General features: G+C 36.4%; 1 long non-coding RNA gene across 14 annotated transcripts in view; it reads left to right on the top strand.

The window, feature by feature from the left end:
* LOC105871432 (uncharacterized) overlaps positions 1–27,861 on the top strand; it is a 175,555-nt gene that overhangs the window by 135,298 nt on the left and 12,396 nt on the right. For 13 of the 14 annotated variants that reach the window (XR_012915978.1, XR_012915980.1, XR_012915982.1 and 10 more), the window contains one exon: positions 15–7,345. This is a non-coding gene — a long non-coding RNA (uncharacterized LOC105871432). The remainder of the gene's footprint in view (positions 1–14; positions 7,346–27,861) is intronic. The other variant, XR_012915971.1, reaches the window with a different exon arrangement.

Genomic DNA, 27,861 nt, shown 5'->3' with positions numbered 1-27,861 from the left:
CTTTTTCTGTTTAGGCCTAGATTCTTGAGACTTGCACCACAGAAGCAGACAACTTAATAACTTGAGTAAATGCTGGAAATGTAATGCTGAATGAATAAGAACAAAACTGGTAAGGCAAGGTCTTTTGGAAATTTAATTCTTAAATAAAGAATAGGCCTGATAAGAGTGGTGGATTTGGGCCTAAGTTTACTTTCAGATGGAAACCAAAGGCAAAAAAGTGCAGCACCCTGATCAAGTCTCCTGAAGCTGGGCAAAATGGAAGGCTACCATATTTCCTGGCACTTCTATGTCTTGGCGTTTTTTCAGACAGGACGGGCGGGAGAAGAGGGCCTAGAGAGCACAACTTGTTATCATATGTGGAACACTACTGCCATCGTGCGGAAGTAGTTTTCAAACACTGTATGCCATATCGCTTCATTCCCGTGAGGACTTTCGGTTTAGAAGGGTTAGTTCAGGGGAGAGGCTGAGTAGGCCCTGGCCTGGAACTGGGCCTCTCCATCTTCTCTTGAGTTATTCCAGGAACTCTGGGTATAGGATTAATGCTGGTATGACAAAGGCGATGTCCAGGTATCAGAGATTGATATTGAGGGGCAAAATGGAGTCCAGGCACAGGAAGTTGTTGGGTGGGGCTTTGGTAGAAGAAACTTCCTAGAGCCCAGGGCAGGACATGTGGCCTTTTGTCTCCTGTCCATGTCCCTCAGAGGATGGTACAGGCCAATTTATCTTGTTCTGGGGCCATGGAATTTGGGCCTCTCGTGGTAGCCGCGTCACAATGTACAATACATGTTATTTAGAGGTGATAGAACAGCACGTGTGCTTTCTGGGGGAATTTTGTACACAACAAAAGTCTTGACCCCTGTGCCTTGAGGAAGGAGAACAAATGGAGAAGTATTGGCAGCCACCCTACTAAGCCAAGAAAAGCCGTATCATGTGCTGGGTTTGCAGAGGCAGGCACACAGGAGGCAAAAAATTATGAGGAAGGACAGAAGGATTCTCTGGGCCAAAAGGCAGCAAAGACAGTGGCTTGCATCTGATTTCTCCTGTCTAAGGGATAGGGTCTACTGACCTTTCAGTTGTCTTGGTGAGATTGGAGGAGTTGGGTGAGGGGTGCTTGTCTCTCAGTTGTTCTCCTAGAGGATGCTGAGATCCTTGAAGCCTAACAGTGCTCCTCATACTTAACAATTGTTCTCGTCTGTCACCACTGTATAAGAATTCCAGGTGAAGAAGATACCTAGTACTCCTGACAAGATCGCCATTGTTTTGGTTCCGAATATTCTGAAATCTGTGCTTCTTGTTCCCAACTTGGGAAGAATGTCTTGGATTTGCTGCCAAACCGAGAACTCTTCTGGTGCCCCTCTTCTCTGTCCTCACTCTGTCAGCATCTGACCTGTTAGAGTAGTGGAAGATGATTTAGTCTTGTGCTTAGATGTGAGCTTCCTGTGACAGAAAATGTTTAACAATTGGTTTCTGTTGTATTGAAACCAAAGGCAGGATGAGTAAAGAAATTAAATACCCAATTCACAAAAGAGGAATTCCAATTGTTTACTAAATAAATGAAAATGTACTCAATTTTACTAGTGTTTATCACATGTCGTTCCACATAGAAATCTCTAAGACATAAGCCAGGGACCGCACGTTTTTGGGCAAACTGCATGTTATATTTAATCATCATAACTACAGGTCATAATGCACTTTAGGTATTGTTTTTCAATCATTATAGCATATTTATTTACAGAAGCAATTAAACAATTAAACAACTAATTAATCAATTAAATTCCTAGTACTTTTTAAATATATGTTACTGGGTAAAACATTTTCCCATATGAAGAACAACTAAACAAAATTTACATAAGTATCTAGATTCACTCCTTTATCCATGGGCAGCACAAACTCTGCAGGCTCTCATAGGAAATTTTTTCTTTCCACTTGCTGGAATACAGATAGGTTCATGCTGCTTCATATCACTTGACAACCTTTTGGGTGGATCTTTATGATGTGCTCTCCTTGCACCCCCAGGGGAAAGGCTGGACAGATTTGTCTCTGGTTCTGGAGAGCCGTCATTATTGTCATCCGTTATCCAGTCTCTTGCCACCGATAGCAGAAACTATTTATACTTCATTTTTGCTTCTGGATTGAGGATGTTGTACACTCTAAATGAATTGTAAAGTCCACAGTTTATAAGGTATAGCACTACTTTTTGTGTCCATTTCTTTTTTTTCCTTAAAATGGAAAAACACGAAATGAATTGATTCACTCAGTCAACACCTTTCATGTGGACATTGTATTCCTAGATGCAGGCAGAATATTTTACAGTATTCTCTCCCGTTTCTCTATATTTTTTTTCCTGTTGTTGAGCTGAAGTGTCATGGATCGTTGATATCATTTGGACAACTGGCTTGTCTTTCCATGCTAGGAGAGGAATATCGCCTTCTATGGAAAATATTATGCCACCTTTCTTCATTCTTGATGTTTTCATTTGCAAAATTGGCAGTAAACCTCTACTCTTTCTAATGGAGAAGACAGTGTTTGACATCTAAGGTCCATAACAGATGGCGCACAAAACACGAGAAAACTAGTGAGCGGTCCTTAACAGATGGCATGCGAAACATAAGAAAACTTGTGAGCGGTAGGAAAGTTGTTAAGAAGGAGTAATTGTCAACAAACATTGTGCTTATGTATACACTAGTTTATAAATACATGTACCAATATTTGCACATACTTATATCTGTGCATGCATACTGGTTATGTATAAAGGAATGTTATCGTAGTGTACCTCTTTAATATATGATCACCACCTGAACTCTGCTTACCCAGGTGGACTTTTAACATCTGCTAGTAAGTGTCTAGCAAATATTACAAAGACCATGGGGTTTTGGAGAAAATTGGCTCTTCTGGTATCCTTGCCTGGGTCTAGCTGTGCTTGAGGATGTTACTGGTTGAGATCAGCCAAGGAGGGATTGGAAACACTTGAGAAGGCATGTCTCAATGGTCTCAAGTAACATATGAAGGTATACGATGACCTCTGACCTCTTCAGGCTACTTCAGCTAAGCAGTTGACAGAGAGAAACCTTGTATCAGATGAGTTAAACTGCCTACTGTGCAGTAATACTTTCACTTGACCATATGCTAGACTAGGGAAACCAGATGTATGAAGACAATGCACCACATCTGGAGTTAGAACTTTGGGTGACAAAGAGGAAGCCCTAGCCCTGGAATTCTCATGCTCCTGAATGTTGTATTCACACACATTTTGATTTTCATTAAGACATGGCGCCTGGCCAGGTCGTGGTTGGAAGCACAAAGCAATAGCACCTTACTAAGTACCAGGAATTCAAGCATGGCACCAGGACCACTCACAAGATACTGTAACTATTGCTAACCCTAAATACTTTCCAAACTATGACACTCATCTCAGATCAAAAGCTGTTTCAAAATGAAAATTTAAAGGGAAAACCACAAAGCCAGAAATGTGGCAAATGGCTAAGTCACCTCTCTGTATTATCAGAGAGTCTCAAAGTCACCAGTACTGAAGTGAATTGCAATTCAGTAAATTCTTCCATAATGCCCCTCACTCTTAATCATAGCCTTAAGCAAGGCCCTTGAGAATGAAGCCATTGATACCACTGTTTGTGTAATAATTTGTAGAAGTGCACAGGCTCCTTCCACGTGAGAAGTATTGTTAATTGGTTCACCTTTTCAAAGGTCAGTTGGTCAACTTCAGTTGTTGACATATTTCACATGTGATACCCTTTGTCCAGAGACTGGCTTCCCAAAGTTATCACACAGCTATACTTCCGCAGGAAGGTATAGAGTGGGGCTAAAAAGGATCATTGAAATTCCTTTTGCAAGGGTGAGGGTGGAAAGAAGAAAAGGGTCCAATTTCCAGATTCCGCTCAGATATAGCAGGTAATCTTTTTAAGCCGTTGGAATGATTGAAATCTATTCTTTAAATCCTTATTAGGGGAACTGTCTACACCTTTGATTTAGGGAAGAAAATACAAAATGTTGTAACTTTGGGATTAAACCATTATAGTTGGCTAATATAAAAAAATTGAAATGAAAAATAAAGTTTGAGTTTATCTGTTACATACATGTTTAATTCAAGTTGTACACATAAAAATATGTATACAAAATGTAAATAGGCACAAAGAAGTATCTGGAATGTTCTGGACCTTGCAATTAAAAGTGTTTAACTTTCTAGAGTGATGTTTCCAATGGCTTGCCTTCAACTTTTACTGATACTTGTCTGAAGTCTTGAAATGTTGAAAATGAGAAAAACTCACATTTGAAATTTAAAAATGATAAAAAACAAACATCATCGCAATATATAATTGAGAAAATAACATATTACAAGATGTATTTTTCTTTAAAACATGTACATTTCTACATATATGCAAGATATAAAGATTCTACTTTTAATTTTCATGCTAACAGAATGCGATTTTCAAATTCTCCTTAACAGAAAATCCAGCTTTCTGAAGCGTATTGAATGACATAACAAGGCTTATGTGGTTAAGGACCTAAGAAAACTATGATAGAAAAAGCAACTCTAGTTAGAAGGATATTTTACATGTATTATGTAAGAAAAATTCATACCAATAAATCCTCACAACCTGTGACATATGCCCTCACATACACATTTAAGTAATAAGTATAAATAGCAGAATGCAAGAGATCGAACGTCAGTGAACTATTAAACTTCTTAAGATTATCATTACTCTACTGGTCTGTATTTGCTCCAGTTACTGATTCTTTTCCAGATATATGTTATTCTTATGCTTTGATTAGCAGTAGAAAATGCTATGAAATTCAACCCTAAAAAACTATCATGTTTCCCATGTATAGTTAATTCTATTAGAAAGTGCCCACTATCACTGTCCAATGTTGAGTCTAGAATTCAGGGCGTGTATAGTGTCCATATATAGTGTGATCAGGATGGATCTGAAGAAAAGAAATGGAAATGTTTACTCTTTGTGTACCTTAGTATTGTGCTCAGGAATATGGGGTATATATTGATGAGATGTAGGCTAAATCTTTTATTTTTCTTTTCTTCGGTTTTTTTTTTTTTTTTTTTTTTTTTTTGAGACAGTGTCTTGCTGTGTTGCCTGGCCTCTAGAGTGCCGTGGCATCAGCCTAGCTCACAGCAACCTCAAACTCCTGGGCTCAAGCGATCCTCCTACCTTAGCCTCCCGAGTAGCTGTGACCTACAGGGATGCACACCATGCCCGGCTAATTTTTTTTCTATATATTTATGATTGTCTGGCTAATTTCTTTCTAACTTTTAGTAGAGATGAGGGTCTCGTTCTTGCTGAGTTTGGTTTCGAACTCCTGACCTCGAGTGATCTTCCTGCCTTGTCCTCCCAGAGTGCTAGGATTATAGGCCTAAGCCACTGGGCCCTGCCTAGGCTAAATCTATTTAGTTAAATAGCATCAGTTTTTACAAACCAGTTGTATATCATTTTTATAATATTTAAACCAATATATTCAATGAGCTGCTCATTATGTACTCCTGGGAAAAGTGGAATTTGAGATAAAGTGTTTCCATTTGTTCTTGATACCTTGTGTATTCTTGACAGATTTTTCAAGAAGCTGATAATATATTTGTAATTTGAGAAACAACGCAGAAGAGAGAGGTGCATATGAAATTAGTGGCGAAAACTTGATCTGTTGGCTGTTTGAGACCTAATATGTTTATATCTCTAATTGATCATGGAAAACAGGTGGATTCAAGAAAACCATGATTTTTAAAATTCCTTGTCTGCTTGATTGAGGGTACCTTGTGACCTCAGTACATTTCTTTTTACATGGCTAATGTGTCTGGTTATTTTGTAAACAGGTATGCTTTAATTCTAAAAAATATTAAACTATATAGAGAGGCAACATTAAAAATATTGCATATTCTAAGAAGTAGTTAATGACGTTTTCAAAGATCTCAAACTATAATGTGTGGAAAGCATGTCTGAACACTTGAGGTACAAGGTAACTGGGATTTTATGTTAAAAATATATATGGATAGGGAAGATATAAGCATGTATGGCAAAGAATTTTAAGGTTATTTCTTTTTTATGATTTTTTAAACTGTGAAATTTAATAAACTTTAATTACTTATTTAATAAAATTTAATATATTTTAAGAATTTACATTCTTAAAATGTGAAAAGGTTGCCAACAGTAAGTTACTTTTGTGATTCCTTGGAAGAGAAACTCCTTTCTAGAATACAGTAGAGACAAATTTCCAGCTAGGGAAAATATATGTTGATATGGGAGCATGCAATATGCATAAGGTGGTACAGAAGACTTTGTATAAAAGTACACCCAGTATGGGTCAAAATGTAATTAAAGGGATATAAATGTATACATACATGTGTATACAATGTGTAGTATATTAAATATACTAGATGGAAAATATATAATAAATGGGTGAATAAAAAGCATTCTTTATGATTTAGTGAAAAGGAACACTTAACAATTTAATATAATATTGTCAAATTGCCCAAAAATAAGGCATGACAATTTCTTATGCAAACTATAATGTACAAACATCCAATTTTAATATTTATAATTTTATACATTAAATTTAATATAAATTTATTGTTGTGTATGTACATAAATATAACATTTTGTGTGTATTGAAAGAAGTGGAAGGACGTAATCCAAAAGGTTATCAGTGATCTTTTTTTTTTTTTTTTCAGTTTTTTTCGGGGGGGACAATGCAATGAGTGTATATCAGTGGTCTTAATAGGTTTTATGACAGTGCTTTACTCTTTATCATTGCATGGTTATTTCCAAATCCTTGGCAAACATTCTGTCTTAGTAATGAGAAAATGGTTTTGAGGCTTATCTCTGAAGAGATAAATAATAATATATTGACACCCACACACACCTTCTCCCTCCCCCCAAATACCCAGTAGAAATAGGAAGCAATCGAAGGTTATTTAATGACAGGAGAAAATGCTTGTCTTTTAATGGTAAATGAAATAACAAGACATAACTGTTTAGTATCCTCTGATTGGAATTATATATCCTGCCATGTAGGGCACTGTATGGCATGTATAGTGATGAGAACCCTCTGAGTGCTTCTCTCAAGACTAGCATGGCTGCCCAAAATTCAACACCTAGGTCTTTATGCAGAAAATATGGAATTCATTGGGAGCCAGAGAGATGCATGAGCCAGGCAAGGACATTTGGATTGGTATTTAATCATATCCTCCTAGCTTTGAGTTTTCAGCATTTTTTTTTCCTGTTTAGGCCTGTATTCTCCAGACTTCTGGGCCAGAAGCAGACAACTTGATAACCTGGGTAAATGCTGGAAATGATGTAATGCTGAATGAACAAGAACAAAACTGGTAAGGCAAAGCCTTTTGGAAATTTAATTCTTAAATAAAGAATAAGTGTGATAATAGTGGTGAATTTGGGCCTCAGTTGAGTTTCAGATGGAAACCAAAGGCAAAAATGCAGCAGCCTGAAGAAGTTTCCTAAAGCTGGGCAAAAGGTAAGGCTACCATATTCCTTGGTGCTTTTAAATCTTGATTGTGTTTTTTCGGACCGGACGGGCGGGAGAAGAGGGCCTAGGAACAGAACTTGTTATCCTATGTGGAGCACTACTGCCATCGTGCGGAAATAGTTTTCAAACACTGTATGCCATATTGCTTCCTTCCCGTGAGGATTTTTGGTCTAGAAGGGTCCTTTCAGTTGAGAGGCTGAGTAGGCCCTGGCCTGGAACTGGACCTCTCTGGCTTCTCTTGAGTTATTCCAGGAGCTCTAGGTACAGGATTAATGCTGATATAACAAAGGCGATGTCCAGGTATCAGCGATTGTTATTGAGGGGAACAATGGAGTCCAGGCACAGGAAGTTGTTGGGTGGGGCTTTGGTGGAGAACACCTCCCAGAGCCCAGGGCAGGGCATGTGGCTTCTGGTTTCTGGTTCCTGTCCCTCAGAGGATGGTATAGGCCAGTTCACCTTGTTCTAGAGTGATAGAATGTGGTTTTCTTGTGGTAGCAGCATCACACTGTACAAGACAGGTTATTTAGAGGTGATAGAACAGCACATGTGCTTTCTGGGGGATTTCATACACAACAAAAGTCTGGACCCGTTGCCTTGAGGAAGGAGAACTAAAGGAGAAGCATTTGCGGCCACTCTACTAAGCAAAGAAGAGCTGTATCATGTGATGGGGGAGCAGAGGCAGGCCAAAGGAGGCAAAAAATATGAGGAAGGCCAGAAGGGATTTTTTGGGCCCCAAAGCAGTAATGACAGTGACTTGGTCTGCTTTCTCGTACTTAAGGGAAAGGCTCTACTCCTGTCTCAGTTCTCTTGTTGAGGTTGGAGGAGGAGGGTTAGGTGTGCTTATCTTTGTTGTTGTTCTCCCAGAGGATGCTGAGGTCTTTGAAGCCTAGCAGTGCTCCTCATACTGAACAATTTTGTTCTCCTCAGTGACTGCTTCATAAAGAGTTCCAGATGAAGATACGTAGTAAGCATGAGAAGATGATCATTGTTTTGGTGCTGAATATTCTCAAATCTGTGCTTTTTGTTCCCAACTTGGGAAAGAATGTCTAGGATTGCTTGAAGTTTGCTGCCAAACTGAGAACCATTCTGGTGCCCCTCTTCTACTGTCTCCACTCTGTTAGCATTTGACCTCTAGAGTAGTGGAAGATGATTTAGTCTTTGTTATATTCGAGATTCACAAGGCCTCAGGACAGAGAGACAGAGTCACCGAAGGTGTAATTATCAAAAGGAGTTTTATTGTCTAGCTCTAGCTAGGGTCGGTCCAAGCCCCCAGAGTGCCAGTGCAATGGCCTCTTCTCTGGGCAGAGACCCTCCTTTGTGTGTTAGTCCCCTTTTGATAACTCAGTTGTTTACACACTGGTCATGCATCTGCCCCCACAGTGATTTTTACTTCATCCTGCCCCTGATAGGCTCTAACCTGTCCGGGTCCTAGCTGAGAGACTTGGGTTTCCACGTTCTTTGTCTTTTTCCTCTGCATCCCATAATGTATTCATAATGCATTGCGGTTAGCAAACAAGCAGTAAACAGAAGCTGGAAGGTGTCCATTGTCCTTATAGCCCAGTATCTTACAGTCTTGTCCTTAAATGTGAGCTTTCTGTGACAGAAAATGCTGAACGATTGGTTTCTGTTGCCTTGAAACCAAAGGCAAGATGAATAATGGAATTAAATACCCAATTCACAAAAGAGGAATTTCTAGTATTTACTAAATCAATGAAAATGTACTAAAATTTACTAGTGTTTTAGAAGCAGTAATTGTCCACAAACATTGTGCTTCTGTATACACTAGTTTATAAATATATGCACTGATATTTGCACATACTCATATCTGTGCATGCATACTTGTTATATGTGTATTATATATGTACACATATTAAATTATATATAATTTAAAAAATACAGATATATATAAGTATATGTGTATGTGTAAATATATGTGAACAATTATATAATTCTATTTAATCATTTATACCTAAGGCCTAGAAAATATCTGGAACTTGGCAGGTAATAGATAAATATTGATCAAAGCAATATGTGAATTCCTATATATATTTTAAGATCTGAGATAATAAACACCAAAGTACAAATAGAATTTATCATACAACCATATTCAGTTTAGGAATAGGTGATCATTCCTTTTTTTAAAAAAAAATTTTTCACAGGAAAGTATGCTTTTTAAAAATTGAGAAACATCTATTTTTTAAATATATTTAAAAATAAATTTCTAGGTTATTATCATCAATAAGAGTCATTTTTTAATGTGTATTTATTTTGATGCTTAAATTGTCTGTTTTATATATAAATTGTAACAATTTTAAAAATTAACCTTTGCATTTAAAAAAATTGGGTCTCTAATGACATTATGAAAAATTCATGATGTCAAAAGTGAATCTGATACAAGTATTGAAGTTGAAGATTCTCCCACATACAGTATATATGTGACCCACTCAGAAAGATAATATGTAAGAAAAAAGTATAGCAAATTGAAACCTATCTGTGCTTATATTAGGACAATGTGGGCAAGGGCATCCTTTAATTGCTGCTCCATTACTTACTTTATTAATTATTTTCATCATGCCTATATTACATGTGCAATTTTTGCAAAGGGTAAAGTAATTTCCAGTAAAAAAGGGATTTAAAAAATTATCAGACTTACAAGTGGCATTAAATGACATAGGTAAGTACTCATGATACAATGATAAGGAAACCTTGATTTCCAGGCAGAGTGGTGGATGGAACACGGACATCTAATTTTGGTTTCTCCTGATTCCCTTCCAAGGTGGAAACAGAGATTTTCCTAAAAGTTATAAATTTATAGGACAGAAAAATTAAGAGGAGATAACATCATTTTTATTTAGAAGCAGGAAGAAAGTGGAGAAATGATAAATGAATAACAAATGAGAGAAAAATTACTCCTGATGCAATAGAAGGAAAAGTAGAAAAACAACCTTATTTAAATCAAACACACACACACACAGGCTTAATAATTTGTTTCCCCTGATCCAGGGGTTTCTGGTATAGGATGTGGCACTGAAGTATGAAGGATTCTGGTTTTAAGCTGTTCAAGAAGCAGTTGGGGACTTCTGGCTCTGGCTAAGATATAGAAGGCCATAAAAAGTGCTATTTCCATCCTAAAACAACAAAAAACACTGGATAATCTTATGAAAAATTTTAACCTGTCTTGAATCAATCAGAGAGGTGAAGAGAGCTGAGGAATCAAAGTAAAAAATTAGCCTGAAATCTTAAGCAAAGACAATTCCTTCTAAGTAGAGACAAGTTGAAAGTACGAGCTCACATATGGCAGAGGCCAGGAATTAAACAGATACACCATAAAAGCAGATGAGGATTCAGCTGAACTTTCTAATGCATTACTCAAGGTTTACTATGAAAGTATAGAAGCCTTGGGAGCCCTGGACGTTTACTGGGGACTCAAGAGAAAAATTGGGGACAGGCCAATAGACTGAAGAAAGCCTCCCTCAGGGCTGGAGGCTGGAGGAAGGGAGCAACCACTTCTTTGGGAAAGACACAAGCCCTGTCTGGACCCTTCTCCCCTAAGGAACAAAAGCTTTAAACCACCGGAAGAAGAACAGCAAACCTTGTAGCCAGGCACAGATGAAAACCTATTGCAGCTTAGGAAGGGAAAATTAAAAACCCTCTACCCCTGGGCAAGGGGTTAGAAACTCTCCAGTGTAATAGAGATCTCCTATTGCAGAGGAGGGTGCAGGTTTACTGACCACCCATTTCCTGACACCCAGGGACACAGGACCTGCCTGAGATGGAGGCTGTGACAGGACAACAGAGAACACCTGCCACCTGCAAGCATCAAGTAACAAGAAGTATCAGTATGCCACTGAGGGGTGTGTGAGAACCTGGATAAAGAGACCTTTTCTCAGGCACAGGTTCACAGAGAAGGTATAATGCCTTTCAGAAGGGAGATAGAAACTATAAGGAAATGCTAGAAATAGAAAACAGTAATAGAAGTGAAGTATACTTTCAGTGGGTTCATCAATATACTCAAAATAATTGACAAAGGGCAGTAGAAATTACCTAAACTGAAGCAAAAAGAGAAAAAGAAAGAGTTGGGGGAGGGGAACAGTACAAAACACTGAAAACTGTAGGACAGTATCAAATGGTCTAACATATAGTAATGTCTCACAAGAGGGAAGGAGAAAAAGAAATATTTTTAAAGATAATAGTGGATAATTTTTTAGAAATAATAAAAGACTTCTAAAAAATAATTTTTTAAAAATAATAAAAAACCATAGAACTAATAAACTTAGAAACCCACCCAAGTAGATTAGATGCACACATTCACACACACACACACACACATACAAAAACACATCAATAATCAAACTCTTAAAAACCAAAGATGAAGAGAAACATCTAAAAGACTGCTGGACATAGAAGACAAGATAGTCCATGGAGAGGAATAAAAATAAGATTTACAGCAGACTTACGGTCATACATTATTGAAGGTTATAAGGAAATGGAGTCGCTTCTTGATTTACAATGTTGGAAAACAAAACAGTCGACTCAAAATTATTTACCATGCAAAATGTCTTTCAAAATAAGGAAAAGTACTTTTTTTAGACAAAAATTAAGAGAATTTATTATCATCAGACATTCACTACAATAAATATTAAAGACAGCTCTTCAAGAAAAAGGAGCAAAAGGAATGTGATACCAGGCAGAAAGTAGGGATTACGCAAAGAAATGAAGATTTATAGAAATGGTTAAAATGAAGGTAAACGTGAAGACATGTTTTAACCTTTTAATTGTTCTAAAAAATATTTGCCTATTTAGAGGAAAAATAGTAGCATATATAAAATTAAGAGGTATGTCAGCACAAAAGATGGAAAGAAATAATTTAGAGTACATTGTAATAAGGTTCTTACACTAGATGACAAACAGTATATTATTTGATATCAGACTGAGATTCTCTGTATATATTTCTAAAGTCTGAGTAAACCACATAGAAATTTTTAAAAGATAAGTAATGAATCAATAGTAGTGATAAAACTGGAATCATAAAAAAATAGTCGATCCAGTAGAATTTTGCATAAGATAAAAAATGGAACAAATAGAATTCAACCAGCAAAGTGACAGATTAAATAATTCAATAATATCAATAATTACATTCAATGTAGGTGATCTAAACACTCTAAAAGACAGATTTTCAGATTGGATAAAACAGTAAGAGCCAACTATATTCTGGTTACAGAAAATTTACTTTAACTATAAAGATATAGACATGTTAAATATAAAATGATGAAAAAATATATACCGAGCAAAAACTAATCAGAAGAAAGCCATAGTGTCTCTATTAATCTCAGACAAAGTAGTCTTTAGAATAAGGATTATAGCCAGTGGAAAGAGAGGAAAATTACAAAAAAGATGAAAGAGTCAATTCACCAAGAATTGGAAACATTGGAAATAATTTGAAAATTCAAAATATAGATATGAATGTGATTGAAATCTTAATAAGGTCCAAAAGTATGTCCTTAAGATTCACCAGAAACAGTATAATCTTATATCTGTTCTAAAATAGAGAGGCAGAAATTAGCTCCTCTTGCAATGAAAGTGATAGAAACATGGGAAAAATAATTAATGTACACAATTATTTGATTTAAAAAATAAACATAAAGGTATATTTGGTGCCCCTTGTAGGATGTGTCATAAACCAATAAGAGCTATATAGGTCATAAGAAAAGAATCTCAGGAATTGAGCCAAATAACAGCCTTCCACAAAAAGACTAGTGTCTCCTAGAAAATGGAGGGAGACTCTTTCGGAAGCTTGGAAGTCATGTCAAGGACCATGAAGCCAGGTGACTAGAGTTGGTCTTCTACTGGCCTGGAATTTCCAGCACTTTCTTCTCCCATTTAGTCCTGGAATCCTAAGACTTGTCCCTAGAAGTCAACATGGTAAGTTGGGAAAATGCTGAAGAACTAATGTTGAGTGAAGAAGAGCTGAACTGTGAAGCCAGAGGTCTGGTGGAAATGTAATGCTTGAAAAGAACATGCAAGATGAGGGTGGGTGGTTTAGGCTTCATTTTGATTTTAGATGGAAATAGAAAGCAAAAGCAAAGCTACAGGGGTGTAAGTTGATTTCCTCAAACTGGGCAAGATATGAAACACTTTTATTTCCTGGTGCCTTTGTGTTTTGTTAGCATTTTTTTTCAGACAGGAAGGGCGGGAGGAGAGGGCAGGGCTGGTTGACATTTCTGAAGCATTACTGCCATCGTGAGGAAGTTGGTTGATGAAGCACTAAGCCATGGGTATTTCATTTCCTCCCAGGGACCCGGAAGTTGAGGAAGATTGGACCTGTGGGGAGGCTGAGAAGCCCCTGGCCCTCAGCACGATGCCCTTGCCTTCATCTCTCCTGGCCTTCAGGAGCTGTGGCAAAGGCGTGATATAGTTGTAGAAGCTAGCTCTAGTGAGTTGTCAGACATGAACAGGCCGCCGACAGGAAACACATGCGCAGAAAGTTCTGGAGGTGGAGCTTTTGTGTCCTTCCAGTGCAGGCGGAAATAGAGGAATCAATTCACCACCAAGTGCAGGGCTTCTGGTCATTTGCCTCCTGCCCTTGTTCCATGAGGTAGAGGAAAACACTCTGGGGCACAGTATTCTAGCACGTTGGGGCCTGGCCCCCATTTGGCAGCAGAGTCAGAGTTCAGCGTGTGTGGGGGCGCCGGGTTAGGGGTGGATTCTCACTGTTTATCTTTGAACATATATTATAGAGTGCATACAGAGCTGAGAGGCAACAACTGATGATTGACAGAGAGTATCATTAGCTCTCAGGAGTGTCTTGGAGATATTTGGCAAAGTATGCCTTAATGATCCTGGTACCTTGTGAAGGGGAAATGTGGCTACTGACCTGCTGACATGATTCAGATAAAACCAAAAGAAGAAAGCCAGAACCAGATAAGTTAGGGTACCTGCCTTGGAGCCACTTTTGGACTTGGTCATATGCTTGAAGTAGGGTAGACAAATGTATGGAGACAGAATTGTGGACGATACTACAGGTGGCATCAGCTCAGGAATTCCTCAGGCCCTGTAATGTTGTGTTGGCCTCACCTCACCTCAGCTGTACTTAATATAGGCCAAATGGCCTTACAGTGGATAGAAGCCTAAGGCAATAGCTCCTAGCTGAATTTCAATGTTTCAGATGTAGTAAGAACAGCAAAAGAAGAAACCACAAGCAACTGTTGTCGGTGTTTACTGCCTTTCAACCACTGACATCCATCACAGATCATCAGTTGTTCCAAAATGAAAAAGTTAAGAACAACAGTTCAGCAAGAAAGGGGGAAAGAAACCAGGTACAAACTAACCAGAAGAAAAAATGGTCATGGAAAAAGTCCATTTGTAGAGGTTCTCAAATTCACTAATATTCAAGTAGATTACAATTCAACAAATTCTCAATTATGCTTCCCCCACCAGTGTTTCCCTCAGTGAGCTGCTGAACACGGAACCACTGATATTATCAAATTTATGTGATCATTTGCAGAATTGGACAAGTTCTTACAAGATGGGAAGCATTGTCAATTGGTTTAACTCTTTGGAGGGCAATTTGTGTGCATCAGTTAACCTTTTACATGACATACTTTTTGTCCAAAAGACTCTGCCTTTCAAAAGTGATCACAGGGCCACATTCCCATAGGAGGAAAGAGAGTAACGACAAGTAGGTTCATTGAGTTTTCCTTTGCAATGTTGGACAGTAGGGAGAGGCAAAGGACCTTTCTTGAATAGATTGAATCTCACATGGTTCAGGTACACCAAGTAGTCTTCTTAAGTCCTTGTAAAGACCGAATTCCATTCACTATATCCTGATCAGGAACAGTATCCTACACCTTTAATTAAGGGTTAAAGCAAATTATTGGATCTTTGCGATCAAACCATCCTAGTTTACTCGTAAAAGAAAACAGGGAAAAATAAAGTCTTTCTCTGCTTATTCCATGTATGATTATCATAAGTTGAATACCTAAATGTATATATATTTGGAGAGTGAATATGAACAAGAGAAATCTTCTAACATAATTATTACTGTATCTACCTTTCTGGAGTAATTTTCCTAAGATCATGTCATAAAGTATTAACTTTATATATGCCTGAAAGTTTGAAATATTAAAGCAAGTTTTACATTTAAAATGAGGAAACCAAGGTATACCTCTCAGCTTTCGGTATATGAATCTGTTTCTCTAAAAGTTGTACATAGCTCTGTTTATATATGGAAATGAAAAAGGTCACTTTTTATGGTGAAGAAAAAAATCTTTAAGCAAATTTCTAAGTAACACACATTCCCATCATGAGAAGGATACTTAATGACCAGTAAGGTGGCCTTATAATACCAAGCCTGGGAAAAATATGATAGAAGGAAAAAACTCAAAACCCAAGGAGATCCCCATACTATGTAGAAGTCTAAAGTCATACCAGCAAACCTGTGGGCTCTCATGCACACACATTTATACAAATATTCTAATCAAATAGATTTAGAATAGAGAACAGAAGACCAAAATGCTAATGCTTTTTTCCATGGACTGCTCAACATTTTCTCTAAGGGGTCATATAGTGAGATCATCTCTTAAACAGAAGAGTGGCACTAAAAGAGGCAAGGATTCTGGAGGTCCTGCTGTGCTCAACTCCCTTCCAAAGAAGGACATTTTGTCAGGCCTACAAGGAATGTTCTTCAGTTAAAAATTAAGGAGTAAGCACAGAAAACAACACAGGCAGTCCCTGGGTTACGGACAAGATATGTTCCTGAGAACATCTTTAGGTCAGATTTGTATGTAACTCAGATCCCTGATGAACAGTGCATATATGATGATAATAATAATAGTTATAATACTATAATGGCTCACATGTGGTAATAATACAGTATAATACTATGTTAATAATACCCTATGGTATAATAAGTTACAGAAACTATTGTGTTCTTTTAATTCAATCAAACAGAACATAAAAACAAACACATTTAAAAAGCTTAGATAGGAGATAGGAGAAATTTCTAAAAACGGTATTAAAGGTTAACACTCACCTAATATTGCACCAATGCTAGGCTAACAGGAATGTTACACTTAGTTTGATATTCTAACGAAATCAATAATAACTTTTCCATTTCAATAATCAATCTACTAAATTGCTTAGTAATTGCTGCTTTCATTGGAGCACTGCCTTTCATATGTTCCATTATTCTCACTTTATAATTGTTCTTATAGTTCAGCAACTGAAGGTTAATGCTTTCCCAATGAATGATGGCATCTGGCCTTTCTCTGAATGCTCAAGTATTTCTACTTTCTTAGAAGTACAGAGACACTTTGTGCCATCTCAACTGCCTCATGGTCCAAGGGACAGGGCCCAAAGACAAATGCCTGGAAGCTCTGCATAGACTTTGAGTGGTTTTCTCTAGTCTTGCCCACAGTAAGAAGAAACCAGAGCCCTGCACCAGTCCTGGCCCCTCACTCAGCAGCTTCTTCACTAGGATTCTTCCTTTATCCTGAGCTCCTGGATAGCATAAGAGTGGAAGTAAAGGAGGCTCAGCTTGGGGTCAGGGCCCATGCAGCCTTTAAATCTGCCAGACCTTTCTCAACCTTTAGATCTAATGACCAACTTTGGCTTTTGTGAAACTATTGCCTCGTGATGGCAGTATGACTCCAGAAAAGTTAAGTAGCCCTGCCCCCATGCCCTCTTCTCCCGCCCGTCCAATCTGAAAAAAATGCCACCAAGACAAAGGAGCTAGGAAACATGGCTGCCTCATATCTTGACCAATTTGAAGAAACTCGCTCATACTGCTGCACTTTTGCTTTTAGTTTTTACATAAAATCAAACTGAAGTCTAATACTACCCACCCTCAACAGGCATCTTTTCTTTTCAATAATAACATTTTTTTGTAGACCACGGCTTCACAGATTTCCTCTTCTTCAGTCAACATTAGACCAGTAGGACATTTTGTATTTTCAAGTTTTCTGATACAGTTCTAGTGTCAGGCATCCATACATGAAGAAAAAAATGCTGTACTGAAAGCTGTGTGAGGCTATCTGTAGCCATTAGACCTTGTGGTCTTTGACTTGGCTCCTTTCCCGGGCTTCTGTGGACTACTCCATTTTCTGGCTCACATATTTTAGAAAGTAAACAAAATGGCATCCTTCTTTTTAAATGTATTTACAAATGAAGAGCTCACTAGTATATATTTCAGTTTCTCAAACCTGATGTTCAATGTAAACACTTATATTTAGTTATTTTCATTTAAGGACATTCAAGTCAAGTTCTACATAGGTTTTGAACTAATATGTTAAAAGAACTTTATCATATTGTTTTTTCTTATACCTTTACACTTTTATGCCTCATATATATTCATGTTTTAATTTTCACATAAACATTAATGCTTTATATGAACATAGAAACAAAAAATTTTAAATAAATTAAGTAGAGAATATAAAGTGTTTACGCTATTTAGGTGATTATATAATTTATTTCCAAAGTTGGACAACTGCTATGAACTGACTTCTCAAGGCAAACTAAAAAGAAAGTTCACCCTATTTATAATTCCACACTGTGGAATAAACACTGATAACATCTTTATGCTTTCTTTACCATATATTTGCCTAAAAAGCTATACATTTTAATTTGTATATATTTATATGTTAAATATGTTTATAACAATTGAGTATTTTCTTGCATAGTTTTTTTACTTTTCCCCTTGTTTATATTATGAGCATTTTGACAGTATATTTTAGTTATCCAAAAGTATGATTAAAAATACAAAAATAACTATTTTTCCACTTATAGAAAATAAACTTTTTTCAATATGGAATATTTAGTAATATAGAATTCAAATAAGTGAATACAAAGTGACCTATAATATTACTATAATCTGCATGTATTTTTCCTTTAAATATAAGTTGGATAATATTATATGTTGGATTTTTTTTTTTTTTGGTAGCTGTTTTTATTTCCTCCTCTTTGTCCACTCTTCAGTTTTCTCTACTTCTTCTCTATGTATCAAATGGCTGACCTTTATGAATTGCATAACTTGGCTATCTTGCTCTCTGAGTCCTGTTTATGTTCTGCTGTGGAGGGTTCTGGCAGAATTTCAGAGATAGGTCAGGTATTTATTTAAATAAGTCTATGGATTTGGCTCTATCCTTTGGCCAGATATCACTGATCTTAACAGTATCCAGTGGGAGTAATGGAAATACTTGGTTAATAGACATAATGAATACCATAATAACATTGAAAAATGCAGAAATAATTTCAACACACATGTACCCATATATACAGTTAAACAATGTCAGTATTTCTTAAATTATTAAAACATTAGAACCCAAATGTGACTCCATTCCTCTCCAATCCCAACTCAAATTTATCTTTTCTGTCTGAGCCAAGGGGTCTTGGAACCTATAGGTAGTTGGGGATAAGTGGAGCCTTTATGGGAATTTCTCCCTTGGGCTGTGTAACAGAAGATCAGTTGAGGGGGTCTTTGGGAATTTTAAGGCTTGTAATGAAAAGTAGCAGGTGGCAGAAAGGGCTTGACTTGAGAAACAAATGGACTAATGATTGGAAGGTCAATTGAGTCTGACTTGTTTTTACCTGTTGTTTCTATATGGAAAAAATCCAAGGTAGAACTGAATTTTTTACCTGAGGCCTCCCTCGACCTTAGGTTTGGAGAATCCAAGAAAACCGGGAAAAGTTGGGAGGCCTCCTCAAAGGGCCTCAGAAGTAGGCTGACAGTTTGCCTAACCTAGTGCTTAAGTGTGAACTCTGAAGCCTGACTAGTCTGATTTTAAACTTTGTTTCTAACTATTCTTAGTTCTGTGACCTCGGACAAGGTATTTAAACTTTCTGTAGTCCTTTCCTCATTTATTAAATGGCTGGAATCATACTATTGACCTTAGATGGATGTTGTGAAGAATAAATATATGAATTCTTATCCAGATCCTTAACATTTTCCATTGTACATGGTAGGTGCTCAATTAATTGTTAGCTATAGTTGTTGTTGTTGGTATTCCAGTAGCTCACAGGAGTAGGGAACACTTTATACTCCACCACTTATAGGGTTCAACATACTTGCTATCCAGTAACTCTAAAAAAATAAATTGCAGCCCACTTAAAGGGGCTTAGCAGCCTTATTATAGAGGCCTTGCAGCCTCAGAACCAAGCAGACCTCTGACTCAGCAAATGCAGTAGCTAGATGAGAAAAATAACAACTTGAATTAAAAAACATATGAAATTATTAAAATTCAATGCCCCTCAAAAGCTTTTATTTAGCTAAAACACTGAACCATTAGAAAAAGTTGTGAAAGGGAGACGAACTGACATCAAGTGAAGGGCTATAATGAACAGTTAATGCATGAACTACATTAAAACAGGAAAATAGAAAGCAATGGAAAAAATGAGGAAAAAGTTAATAGCCTTAATGATATATCTAAGAGTCCTGTCTATCTTTCACCATATATAAAAATTAATACAAAATGGATTAAAGATTCAAATGTAAGACCTGAAAGTATAAAAATTCTAGAAGAAAACCTATGAAAAACTCTTTTGGACGTTGGCCTAGGCAAAGAATTTATGACTAAAACCTCAAAAGTAAACATAATAAGAACAATAATTGACAGATGGGACTTAATTAAACTAAAAAGCTTCTATACGGCAAAAAAAAAAAAATCAACAGAGTGAATAGACAGCTAACAGAATGGTAAAAATTATTTGCAAACTATGCATGTGACAAAGGATTAATATCTAGAATCTAAGAGAAATCCAAACAATTCCGCACACACAAAAATAAAAACATTAAAAAGTGGGCAAAGAACAAGAATGGAAACATTTTTCAAAAGGAGACATACAGATAATCAACAAGTTTTGAAAAACCCAATGCTGATGAAAGATGCTTGACAACCCAGGCAAGACCACAATAACTCCAGAGCATACTTTTAGATCTTCGATGTGCTTGTTTTTTAAGCCACTGAATTGAAAAGTAGTTTTTCACAGAGCATGACTAATTGTTACAAAAACTAGATCATGGAAATTCCTTTCTATTCATGGCTTCCTAAAAGTTTGTATCGTGAATGCTGTTGAGTTTACCAAATATTTTTTTTTATTTCTGTGTCAATCGTGATGACCTATACTTCGCTCCTTTATTTAGAAAATTGGTGTATGACATTTATTCCTCTTGCAATGTTAAATTGCCTTGCATTCATGAGATAAATCCAAGTTCATCATAGTTTATGATCTTTTATAGAACTATCGATTAAATTTTTTAGTATCTTCAAATTTTTACTATTCATAAATGAAGTGGGTCTGTACTTTTTTCTTCAGTCACAGTCCATGTTTGGTTTAAGCACCAAGGTTATAAAAGTTGTTCAGAAATTTTAAATAAGATTAGAATCATCTTTTTCTTGAAAATTCATAGCAACCTGTAATCATCTGGGATAGGTGCTTGCATTAGGGGAAAATACTTAATTATATATATGTATATATATATATATATATATATATATATATATATTTCATAGTTATTGTTTCCTTTGGCCTTTTTCTACCTTCTACTCTTTGCCCCCTGTGAGGTCCCTGAAAATGAAGGCAAATTCTGCTCAACTGACCAAATGTCCTGGAGGCCAAAGGGACTGGGTACTTTGGTGTTCCCCTTAACTGTCTCTCCCTATAGATTCTTAATCTGATGGTTTCTTTCTCGTTTGCGAATTATTTGGTACTTTTAAGGAGAATTTTACATTTCATCCTTTATATTTTGTTTTCAGTGGCGGGATGTGGAGAAGAGATGGTCCAAATATTACACAGCCAACCATAAACAAAAAATGAATTAGACTTCAGTCTGTTTTATGAATTTAAATACATTTATTATTTATTTCAATGAATAATTTCCTATTTATTGAAGAAACTGTAAGCAACTATTACTTTACAAATGAGAAGAAACACAAAGTGAAAAAAATTAAAAAAATAAAAATCTTAAAAATAGACATAAAACTAATGAAATGAGAGTGCTTATGTTTCCATGTTAAAAGATGAAATCATGAGATAAACTCTGAGTAACTTCTGATTGAGATTTATACGTATTTGAATATATGTATTACTCAAAGTGGGACATTATATTGTGTTAAGGGATGAGAGACATCTAAGCCTTCCTCTTAGGGCTCCAAGCAAACAAGTCCCTTCCATTTGACAGAGTCTAGCCCAGTAAATGGAGAAAGACTTCTTGAGGGCCTGAAGAGTGACAGACTATCTTCTTGATCAAATATTAGGCTCTTGTGATCCTTCTTTTTGACTAGGCTCATCCTTGGGGCCTGTCTTTTGCCTGCCTAGTCCAGTTGTAGTAAGAATCTTATTAACTCATTTAGCAAGAATTCCCCTGCCCTTGATAACTCCTCTTCATGATTTTCCATTCACTGACTCCCACTCCACCCCCAGCCCGCCTGCCAGCTCGCCCGCCAGCCCGCCCATTCTGCTCCTTGGATATAAATCCCCAACTGTCTTTGCTGTGTTTACAGTTGAGCCTGATCTATATCTTCCCTATTGCCATGCCTCTATTGCAATACTCTCCAATAAAGTCTTTACCATTTAAAAAAGTGTCAGAATAATTTTATCTTTAACAATAGTAAGTCAAGTCAAGGAGCATGTGACCTGATGCCTAGAAATGCTATAATCTTGCCCTTGATTTTTTTTAGAATCTTCTTTGTCCTTTTAGGCCTTTCCCCTTCAGAAGCAGGCAACTTGATAACTTGGGGAATATGCATGAGATGTAAAACTGAGCAAAAGCAGAACGGCTAAGACTAGGTCAAGTGAAAATTGAGTTTGTGAAAAAGAAGATTGCCTTATAAAAGTGGGTGCTTTAGGCCTGATTTCAAATGGGAACCAAAAGCAAAAGTGTAACAGTGTGAGCAAGTTTCTTCACATTGGGCAAGATGGAGTGAAACCATGTTTCATGGCACCATTGTCATTGGTGGTGTTTTTTCAGACAGGATAGGTGGGAGAAGAGGACATTAGGACAGGGCTCATTGGCATATTTGTAGCACTACTGCCATGGTGAGGAAATAGTTTGAAAACACCCTAAATTTTTATAGTTTCTGTCCCGTGAAGTGAGAAAGTTGAGAAAGGCCAGGCCTACGGAGAGGTGGAACAGGCTTGGTCCCCAGCTGGGCCTCCTTGCTTTCACTTCTAAGGTCTTACAAGACATGGAAAAGTGGCGGTATCTTGGTATAGAAGTTGGAGAGTGAGGGGCCAATATTGAGCCAGCAGCTGCCAGGAGATCCTAGCACAGAAAGTCACCTGAGGGGCCACAGTTTCTACCCAGTGTGAGCAGGATTAGAGGAATCCACTCAAAGACAAATGCAGACTCTTTGGGCCTTTCTTTTTTTTTTCCTGTCCCTTGGAGCAAGAGTTAGCATGCTTTCACATGGTGTCCCTGTGCTATGGGGGCATGGGTTCCTATGGCAGTAGTGTCAGAATACAGAGAATAGGTCAGTTCCAGGTGGCATATTACAGGAATAGGTATGCTTGCTGAAGGTCTCAGATACACTCATATGTCTAGGGGTTCATTGTCTGGCACCAGGAGACCCTGAAGAGAAGTGTATCACCTAGCCAAACCAAGAAGTATTGAAACTTCTAAGGGAGCAAGTGTGAAAAAATATGGAGAAGTAGTCAAAATATTATAGCCAAGCTTAAACAAAAAAATTAATTACACTTCAATTTATTTTACTAGTTTAAATATGACAAAGCTGTTAAGTAAGTAATATTTGTCATTTATTTCAACAAAAATGATGAGCAGAATTGAAAATGAATATATATTTTAAAGTCCTTGCCTACCAGAGGTGAGATTACTGGTGAATCACTTCATGTCTTCATACATAGCTGTTGTAGCAGGTACATTGCAAAGAAGCATCATTATTTCTAGAAGTGTAAAAAACAGGCGGCAAAAGTGATGTCACTGAAGATCATGAAATCAAGAACTCTGGTGGCTCATCACTCCACAAAAGCAACAAGCCAGCAATGAGCTGGCAAAAAGTGTCATAATTCACTGTTACAGAACAGATCTTGTCAAAAACCTTCAAAAACCAGGGAAGAAGCCGGGCGCAGTGGCTCACGCCTGTAATCCTAGCACTCTGGGAGGCTGAGGCGGGCGGATTGCTCGAGGTCAAGAGTTTGAAACCAGCCTGAGCAAGAGCGAGACCCCGTCTCTACTATAAATAGAAAGAAATTAATTGGCCAACTAATATATATATATAAAATTAGCCGGGCATGGTGGCGCATGTCTGTAGTCCCAGCTACTCGGGAGGCTGAGGCAGCAGGATTGCTTGAGCCCAGGAGTTTGAGGTTGCTGTGAGCTAGGCTGACGCCATGGCACTCACTCTAGCCTGGGCAACAAGCGAGACTCTGTCTCAAAAAAAAAAAAAAAGAAAAAAAAAAAAAAACCAGGGAAGGCTTCATAAAGAAAGAAGTGGCTGGCTGCCTTGAGTATAGCTTCTACCCTCCTAGTGCATGGGTACATATAGTGGCCAGAGCAGCCTAGGGCAAGGTACAACAGTCAGGATAAGCAAGAGACAGATGGAAAAGCAATGGAAGGAGGAAGTTATGAAAGGAAATGTGTGGGGGAATAGGGGACTTTTAAAAATTCCTGCATTTACTGGAGAAACAAGGAAGCCACAGATAAGTGCAGGGCTGGACAATTACGCAGGAAATGCCTGAGAAGAACTTAACCTCTCATATCTCACTACCCTGCAAGCTGGAAGTAAAAGTTAATATAGAGTTGTAAAAAGCCTGGATAGTGTTGAAAGAGTGCCCTAATACAAAGCCAGCAAAGACTGAGAGAATACTTTTCTTTTTTTCCCTGGGCTCCAGGTGTTTAAAGAAACTGTCAGAGCACTAGGTGACCACTAAGCTAACAGAACATAGACTTCAGTAGGCACATGACAAAAATACAGACTTTACAAAAGTAATTGAAAAAAGTCACTAAAAAAGCAAACACTGATAACAACCCACAATAAGAACTATCAACTAAACCTCTGTGTGTGTGTGTAGGGGGGGGGGAAGTTTAGGAATCTGATTTCCAGAGTTGGTACATTATAATATTCAAAATGTCTAGTGAGACAACAAAAAATAAGACATGTAAATAAACAAGAAGGTATGGCCCATTCACAGTGAAAAAATAAATTTATAAACTGTACAGGAAGGAACCCAGGCATTGTGTTACTAGGAAAGACTTTAAATCAACTCTCTTAAATATGCTCAAAGTGCTAAAGTAAGCCAAATACAAAGAAGTAAAGGAAACTAGGAGAACTTTGTCTCACCATATAGAAAATATTAATAAAGAGATAGAAATTATTAAAAAAAAAACAAGTAGAATTTTTGGAACTGAAAAATTCAGTAACTGAAATGAAAAATTCACTAGAAGTTACCAATAGCAGATTTGAACACTCAGGAGAAAGAATCAGCAAACATGAAGTTAGGTCAACTGAAAGACATGAATGTACAAGTGCAAGAAGCTCAACAAACTCCATATAAGATAAACACAAATCCACAATGAATCACATTCTAATCATGCTGTTTATAGACAAAGGAAGTGTTTCAAAAGCATCAAGAGAGAAGAATCTTGTCATATACAAGGAATTCTTAGTAAGATTAGCAGCCAATTTTTCTTATGAAACCAGAGAAGCCAAAAGGCAGTGGGATAACATATTTAAAGTTTATAAAAGGAAAAAAATGCCAGTAATTCCATATCCAGCAAGATTAACTTTCAGAAATTAAGAAGAAAACGTTCTAAGATAAAAACTTAAGGAGTTTGTTAATAGTAGACATCCCATGACAGATATGCAGGGAGTCCTTCAGGGTGAAATGAAAAGATCCTAGATATGAAAAAATAAAGAACAAGGAAAAAGGTAGCTACATAGATATATATATAAAGCCAAAAGTATTGTATTTTTGGTTTTTCACTCCCTTTTCCCCCCATGTGATTTTAAAAGCATGTACCTAAAACAATAAATTGTAAGTCTATCTTAATAGGCACACAATGCTTAATGATGTCGTTTGTAAAAAAAACATAAAATGGCTTAAAGCTATAAAGGAGCAGGCTTTATATACTATGTAAACTAATTTTTTATTTAATCAATTTGATTCCTATAAAATTTAGATATTAATTATATTCCCCAAGATAACCATGAAATGAACAAAATTAGTATATACAGAAAAAGAAATAGGAAGGGAATAAAAATCGTATACTAGATAAGATTAATTAATCACAAAAGGAGGTAGTAATTGATGAATTGAGAAAAAAATACAGAAAATGTAACAAAATGGCAGAAGTCCTTCCTTAGCAGTAATTACTTTGAATGGATTAAACTCTCCAATTTAAAGGCTGACATTGGCAGAATGGATTTATAAAAACATGATCCAACCGTGTGCTGTCTAAAAGAGACTTAGTTTAGATCCAATTCACAAATGGGTTAATAGTAAAAGGATGAAAAAAGATATTCCATGCAAACAGTAACCAAAAGAGAATTGGAGTGACTGTACTAATATTAGACAAAATACACTTTAAGATAAAAATTATTTTCACAGACACTCTACTTCTAATGTATGTGATAGCCTTGAACCAAACACATAAACGTATATATTCTAGAAAGCCAATGTGCAACTTTGATGAATCTGTAAAAATCCAAACAAAATAACTCACAGTGTCTACTTTTCTAAAGAAATATTTTTGGCAGTGTACTTTCAAGTTTTACCTTTATTTATAATGAAAGCTTGAAATGTAGGTAAGTAAGTTTTGGTATTGATAACATTCAGTGTAATATTAATATTATATTTTTCTCAAAAAACTACGTGGCACCATTTACATACTGGGATGATTAAAATGTTCTTACTAGTCAAGGAAATAAAAATGTTCTAACAAATTCTTATTTAATATAAAATCTAATCATCTGAAATATATTTAGTGACATTTTAAGTAGCCTTTTTATGTATGACCTGAGAAAAATTATATAAGGAAAAATCTCAAATCACAAGGAAATTCCACATAAATAATGTCAGTTGAAATTTATAACAAAAAAAGTTCATGCACATACACATTCCCTCCACCCCCTACAAATATAAATAGAAGAAAGAGCAGAATGCAGTTGATAAAAATAATTGAGTTTCTGTTGAGCTTCTGTGATAGAGAATATGCCTCATTCACTTCTTTATAATTGCTCAATTTTTCATTTATGTGCCAGATGCTTATATTATCCTTAGGATTTGAGCACTAATTGATTTGCTGTTATTTTTGAATAGAGGAGGGTCTAAAGAAATGTAAGATTTAGCAATAAAGTATAAAAGTATGTCAGTTACCCCATGCCATTGGAAATTTCCCATTACCCAATGTTGTGTGAAATATTCATTGGCATGAAATTTTACTATAATGTGATCAGGATGAAATTGTAGAAAAGAATGTTATTGCATGTGTGTGTGTATTGAACCCCTTGTTGAGCAAATAGGGAAGTGTAGTGATGAGCCTATATCTGTTTAGTTAAATGGTATCAGTTCTCATGAATAATCATAGATCTAATTTATAATATTTGAATGCATGTAGCCATCAAGCTGCTAATGGTGTTTGCCTCAGAAAAATGGCATTTGCAATGAAGTGTTTACATTTGTCCTTCATAGATTTGAATATTCTAAGAGATTTTTCAAAAAACTGATATTCATTATTTGAGAAGCAATCTAGAATAAGTATGTGCAGAAAAAATTGTTGTTGCAAAATCTTTATTGACCTTATGGAACTAAGTAATCTATATTTCTAATTGAACACAGAAAATAGGAATATTGATGATAGAGTCACATTTTGAAATTATTTGTTTCCTGGTAGTGGCATTAACCTAGCTGCCTTTCTTTATGCAGGGCTAATATACTTGGAAATATATAACAGAAGTAGGTCTAGTTTGGAGAAATGCCAAAAAAGAAGAGGGCATTAAAAGAAAATTGGTATCCCAAAAATAGTTAAGAAAAATATTTAAGTATATTTAACAAGTTTGCAAATGTTCAAGCTAGAATAAATGCAGAAAACATATTTGAACACTGGACATACAAAGAAATGGTAACTTTAAAAAAGGGAAGTTCTTATTATATGAGTAAGGAAAAATGTGAATGCATGATAAACACATGTTAAAAGAAATGTCTAGTTGAGATTGAGAAACCACTCATTTATGGATTTAGATTTTATCAGGATTTGGACACTTTGCCATTAGTGTTAATTACTTTTGTAAAATCTCTTAAATGATAAGGCACTGCATGTAGTAGAATATAAATATACATATATGAGAACATGGAAACTGTGTAAGGTAATAATAATGAAGATTTTGTTAAAACTGCCTTCAGTGTGTA

This window comes from Microcebus murinus, chromosome X (genome assembly GCF_040939455.1).
Source record: "Microcebus murinus isolate Inina chromosome X, M.murinus_Inina_mat1.0, whole genome shotgun sequence".
NCBI lineage: Eukaryota > Metazoa > Chordata > Mammalia > Primates > Cheirogaleidae > Microcebus > Microcebus murinus.
Note: the sequence above shows the minus strand (reverse complement) of the source record. Positions and strands in the feature narration are given on the sequence as shown.